General features: G+C 39.2%; 2 pseudogenes; both read left to right on the forward strand.

Annotated features, from left to right (window-relative positions):
• The first annotated feature begins 2625 nt into the window (after nucleotides 1–2625).
• LOC148909018 (uncharacterized) lies at nucleotides 2626–3500 on the forward strand (annotated as a pseudogene).
• A 428-nt stretch (nucleotides 3501–3928) lies between these two features.
• LOC116298473 (uncharacterized) lies at nucleotides 3929–5716 on the forward strand (annotated as a pseudogene).
• The last annotated feature ends 1073 nt before the right edge of the window (nucleotides 5717–6789 follow it).

Here is a 6789-nt window from a genome sequence, read left to right on the forward strand (position 1 = left end):
TTGGAATGCCACCAGCACCAGCACCAGTAACACCCACCGTCATTGGTGTCACAACAATGAAGCGCGCATTTAATCTAGGAGCTTGGTGTCCGCCATAGACACCAATGGTCTTCCTCCTCCGAGAGCCGGCCCCGACTCTCTCCACTCCTGTCCCTTGCCTTTGCCCTTCTCCCTCAACTTGTCTTGTCCCTCCTCCTCCTGACCCTTCTCTTGCAAAGTTGGTGAAGAAGGAAGAGAAGAACACGTACCCTATTTGTTATAAGGACGTGTTTAGAATACTGCGTCTTTTAAGATTGACCCATGGCCTAGAGGGTGCTGAGCTGCAGCGGCTCGGTAAGCCTCCAGAGCCCACCTCGCCGCCAAGAAAACCACAGTTGGCGCAGGGAAGAACCCCGCCCGGCTGTGTCCGATAGATGGCTGTCACGTGATGATCGTTATAATGGACTGGCATTTGGCCAAGGTACACAAGATCAATAAGAAGGACGGGCCAGATAAATATACGGAGGCCAAAAGAGAAGGCACAAATAGGCAGCAACGAGTAGTCATAGAGGGAAAATGCTCCAACTGGTTTCGCGTAGACACTGGCGTGCCTCAGGGCTCGGTACTTGGGCCCTTGTTTTCCTTGTTTATATTAATGATATTTGTGATAACATTCAATCCAAATGTCTTCTTTATGCAGATGATACTTCGTTGTTTGATGTCGTTGACAATCCGGGAGAATCATCACAAAAACTAAATAACGACTTAAATATCATAAACCAAAGGTGTGATAGGTGGATGATGAAGAAGAATACGACGACTAATTGTGAAGCCATTACTTTTTCTGTGAAACGCATTAAAATATTTCACCCTACTCTCTTTTTTTAATAATATTTCTGTCAAAGAGGTAAGCTTTCACACTCACCTTGGCTTGGTTTTATCACATGATCTCTCCTGGAAGGAGCATATATTGATTTTACATCAAAACGCAGGTAAAGCCTTGAACTTGTTTAAAGGTCTTAAGTACAAAATACATCGTTCTACCCTGAACGTCCTTTACAAGAGCCATGTTAGACCTTTGATGGAATATGCAGATGTCATATGGGATGGGTGTAGTGAGGCTGAAAGTGTTTATTAGAGATTGTGCAATAATGAGTCAGCCCGTGTGGTTACTGGGTCTATTAAAGGAACAAGTAAAATCAAGCTTTTGAGGTAAAAATTGAGTAAAATCAAGGAGTTGAGTTGGGAAGATCTTAGAAGATAATAGAAGATCCTTTCATAACTATGCATTTTCTATAAAATGGTCAACCACATAACTCCGACATACCTTTTCAATCTTTTGCCATTAAAAGTAAGTCAAAGGTCAAAGTATTCTTTGAGATCTAGTGAGGATTTTTCATTAATCCCCACTCGTACCAATAGGTCTAAAAGATCTACCATCGGTTATCCCACAATGGAATAAATTAGACAACGCTATTCGAACCGCTTGTTCTAGTGATGATTTTAAATCTAAACTTCATGGCAATTTTTGTACTGAATGCAATCGATTATATACGACTCTCAATAGACAAACATCTATATTACACACCACACCTACACTTGGTGATTGTGCTTTAAATTTTTACTTATTTCAAATTTCTTGCAATTTAACACCGCTTTGTGACTGTAATGATGGATCTGTTGAATCCATCTCTCACTATTTCTTACACTGTCCCCGATATGCCGTCCAACGTCAAAATCTGCTTTCGCCTTCCTCACAGCTTTTCCAACATCATACTTCAGAGTCTGATAAAGTAAACTTTTTTCTATGTGGTTCTCCACATTTAACTTAAGCAAAATCAAAAATTGTTCTTGAGTGTCCAACAATATTATGTGTATGGCAAAGAAAGTTCCTTCCACGAATAATCAAATACTATTCAAATCCCGTAGCTGTCCATGGTATTCTCCTGTTTATTTCTGGCAATGTCATGAGAAATCCTGGTGATAATAACTGGGCGAAATGTCCCGACTGTACGAGAACTATTGCCATCAACCATCGAGCGATATGTTGCTCTTGTAGTGGTAATTTCCACATCAAATGTGGTAGAATAACAGTTAAACAGTACAAAAACTTTACCGAGTCAGAAACATCTGCACAATGGAAATGTACAGCCTGTTATTTATCAGTTTTACCGTTTTCAATGCTATCTACAGATGAGCTCCTTGCTGAATTCTTAATGGATAACTCTCTATTGATTGATGGTTCTCATCAATCAATAGAGAGACAATCCCCTATCGAGTGCTTTACCGCGAATATCAACAGCTATTACGAGAACAATTTAAAGATTGGTCATCTGAATATAAATAGCAGCTTTGGGAAATCAGACGAAGTTATAAACCTACTCAATCGCTGTGCATTTGATATCTTCTTCGTAAGTGAAAGTATCATCCGTCAGGACAGCAAAAAGGTGGTTTACTTGTTTATATACGATCAGCTATTATAGCACATCGCCAAGTATAAAGCTTGAACCTGAATGAATAGAATCTATGTGCTTAGATGTTAAAGGCTGTGAAAATAACTGGTTTTTGATATGCGCCTGCTTCCGCTCTCCCGGTAAATGCAAAGTCACATATTTCATCCCAGCTTGCACCTCAGCTGCCGAGCGAATGTACGCCAAACGTAAGGAAATAATATACATTGGTGATTTTAATATGAACATGCTTATGGGTGCTGATAATCCAGATGGTCCAAACCAAGATCTTACTAACTTCTGTGACCAGTTTTGTTTAACAAATGTTATTCATGATGCTACTAGAGTGACTAATTATTCAAGAACCTTACTCGATGTCATCTTAGTGTCACATCCTGAAAGGCATGTAACCATTGGAACTTTACGATTGGGAATTAGTGACCACGACTTAGTGTTGTTCATTGTGAGAAAACAAAGGCTTCCTAAAGTGAGAACAATTGAATTTAGATCATTAAAGAACTTTGATCAGGGAGCCTTTTTTTCTGATCTCAAAAATGTCCCCTGGGACAGCTCTTACGTCTATGATACCGCCGATGATATATAGTCACATTGGTCAAGTCTGTATAAACAAGTCCTTGACACTCGTGCACCAGTACATCGAATAAGATTACGGGACAACCAATTGCGTGGATTAACCCTAACATCCAGAAACAAATACGGTTAAGAAGCCGATTTTACAAGATATTCCGGCGAGATACAACAGATGCAAATTGGTATAATTACAGAAAGCAACGTAATAGAGTTACAGCATTAAAAAGAAATGTGGTGAAAGATTTTTTTCTAGATGCAGCCTCCTCATCATCATCTGGGCATTCTGTTGGTCGTTTTTTGGAAAAAAATGAAAAATTTACGGTAGCAAATACTCACAGTGCGTATTTGCTACGTATTTGCAATGATGGTAGCTCGAGACTGAAGCTTAGCAGTCATGACGAGAAGGAAGAGAAAAAGACGAAGGAGAATGGTAAGGATGATCATGAGCACAAGACTGAACGAATGAAGAAACGAGAGTAGACATCTAGTGATGGAGAATACGACGCTTTGGCGGAGAAAGTGTGGAAACGAACGAAGCAAGTTGTTGTACCCGAGGAAGGTAGCTGCAGTAGAGATGTGGTGGAAATAGTTAGCAGCAGCAACACAGATACATTGGAATATTCACTGTCAGAATCTGACAAACAAACTAGTGACACTGACGACAGCTATGTCTCTACTTCAGAATTAAGTTTGGCTGATGAGAGAGAGAGGAATTGTTGACAGAGTTTGTAGAAGTGATTGGCGAAGAAAACTGTTATGGTGGATCCCTCCTTGACGGTGATGCACCATGGGGGCAAGTGATAAAAACATTCATAGCCAAAAAAAAAAAGCAAGGTTACAAATTTAAAACTGTGTCACAAAGTGAGGCTAAGTTGTTGGCTGAAGAAGAAAAGATTGAAGACTACAAAATGAGAGCTATATTAGAGGATGACAGCGACAACGATGACGTACTTGACAAGGAATGGGTTCCATCTCAGGAAGTTTGGAAAGAAGATAAAATAGAAGAAGAAGACGACGGGCTCCTGCAGCAGTTCTTCCAATGGCTTATCGAAGTCGATGGTGGTTACAGAGATAAAAAGAGTGCAAATCAGTATCAAGCTCAAGTGAAAAGCGTAATAAACAAAATAAAAGAGTTTTCAAACAGTGATGAACAGAAGAAGCTTTCCAGTTTAGAGCTTTTGATGCCAGAGGGACCAGAAGGAGTGACCTTGCTTAAGAAATGGCTATCGTATGTTGTCAGCAAGTATCAGCCTGGGACTGTCCGATCTTATCTCATGAGTTTGCGTTTGTTCTACAAGTTTCTTTCCCAAGAAGGCAAGTCCACCTTAGTTCAAGTTGTAACCTCGCGTTGAGATTTAATGACATCTTGGTCATCAGCGCAGAAAAAAAAGTCACTCAAAAGGAGACTTCAGAAGAATGACGAGGATTACGAGAAAGTCTTGTCAGGGAAAAATCTTCACAAGGTGTGCCATGGTAACCAGCGTGTTGAAGCAATAAAGAAGCTAGGAAAAACATGCGCAACAACTAATGACGGCGAGAACTCCTTCATGGTTAACGACAACTCTTACTGTGAAGTACGGGACTATCGACAACAGTGGCCGCAGTGGCGTAGCCTCTAATATGACATTGAAAGAGTTCAAAGAGGCCGTGTTTTATGAAGGAGATGAAGAGGACGACGAGAGATACAAGGTTCTTGTCAAAGAGCACAAGACTGCCATAGTGTATGGTGCAGCAGTTGTTTGGATTTACAGTGACTGGTATAGAATTATTGAAGTGTACATCAAAACCCTAAGAAAACAAGTTACCCAAGAAAACCCAATGGTTGACAATGTTTTTGTCTCAAGTAATGGCATGTCCTTGAAGTCGTCACAAATATCTAAATCTATTTGGCGCACATTTGAAGAGCAGTGAAAGGCCGCATTTCTGCAACCACTATAAGGAAGTCTTTAGCAACTGGGGTCCATATCCGCATGCCTCAAGATAAGGAAAGTCTTGCTGCACTGGCACAACATAAAACAGAAACTCAAAAGAAATATTATTGTGTGCATGACAAAGTCACAGACGCTGATCTTGGACGTCGAGCTGTGAAAAAGTTTGTTTCAATGGAAACCGGTGATATCCAGGATGACAACGTCAAAGTTTCCTACGTAGAATGGACGACTGAGGAAGAAAGCTGTTTGGAAAATATCTTTTCTTCAGAGATCAAGGCTGGAGGAATCACGCACGAAGTAGCTCGTGATAAACTTTGTGCGTCAAATATACTAGAGAATCATACGCTCAAGGCAGTTGTGCAAAAGGTAAAGAGGATGAGGACAAAGCACTTGGAAACGGTGACCCTTCCAGAAGATGACGAAAATGCGCACGACAAAGTTCTAAGATATCTAAAGTCAACTCCTTCTGAATCTGCACCGACAGAACAATCAGAAACAAGAACATGGAGTAAGTTCAGTGAAGAGCAAACCGAGTATTTAGTCCGACTCAATAAGGACATGGTGGAGAGCAGCACAGTCAAGAGGGACATTCTTTGGCAAAGACTAAAGAACGATAAAACCGCACTTCAACTTCGTCTCATAGTTGAAGGCGAATCAGATGAAGAGAGTGTAATGAAACAAAAACGTCTTGCTGATAAGCTACGCCATGAAGTTCGTCGACTAAGAGCAAAAAAGCGAAAACAACCATCCGCTAAGAGATACTGACAATAAAAACTTTCTAAGGATATAGATTCAATCAAGATAAGAATACGTTGCGTTTATGTTACAACTAGCTTTGGATTAACCATATATTTTGCCAAAAATATACAACAGTTAAGAAAATAACAGTCAGGGGTAAAGTTGTTATTAGTTAGTTAAGCAACTAACGTGAACCTATTCTACAATATAATGGGAAGTCAAATCATCAAAGATAAAGATACTTATTGTTCATTGACAATGAATCAACAAGACTTATTGAGTTCATATTGTAAAAGTTAGAATTAAAGCGGAGCTCACTTTTATGGTGCTAAATTCAGTAAAATAAGAACCATAATTGATGAATATGCTTAAATTATCTTGCGGAAAGTTACCGAACATCCAGCTACACTTGATAAATATTCTACAGTTGTAACGCGCAATGTTATGAACATCGAAATACACAATAACCAACTAACTTTCGGTGTTTGGTAACTTTGCGCACGAAAAACGTTAACATTTATTTATAAACGGTGCTCGATATTTTGTAAATCTTCTTCTATAGTCGTACGCAAATTTAATAAACGTTGAATTTCACTCGACAAGTGTTGTACTGTTGTTGTGCATAAGGAAAACACTAAGCATCTAACGGCATCGGACAATGCTTGATAAATGTTTGATAGCGTGCACAAATTAACAAGCATTAAACTACACTGGATAATTGCTCTACTATTATCGTACGCAAAGTTTCAAAATATCCAACTACACTTGATAAGCGTTTTACTATTGTCGTGCGCAAAGTAATTAAACATCCAATTACACTTGATAAATGTTCTACTAATGTCGTGCACAGTGCGTAGCTACTTTCATCAAAAAAGTGAATAAAACGTTATAAACGTATCCTTTATCCTGTGACTTTATCCTTTGACTTTTCCTGTCGTAAAGACGCCGAAACGTCTGGAAAGATATCTGTACGGTTTAAACTTTACCATTTCGTTTTGCTTATTAGATATTATCATGTGCATTTCTACAAGAGCTCTTAAACTATACCGGAGTAACTATATATAATAAAATTGTTTAAAATCTTTATGGCATTGTATATA

The sequence above is a fragment of the Actinia tenebrosa genome, unplaced genomic scaffold (genome assembly GCF_029948245.1).
Source record: "Actinia tenebrosa isolate PJP-AT-01 unplaced genomic scaffold, QUT_ActTen_1.0 PGA_scaffold2__45_contigs__length_23673736, whole genome shotgun sequence".
Lineage (NCBI taxonomy): Eukaryota > Metazoa > Cnidaria > Anthozoa > Actiniaria > Actiniidae > Actinia > Actinia tenebrosa.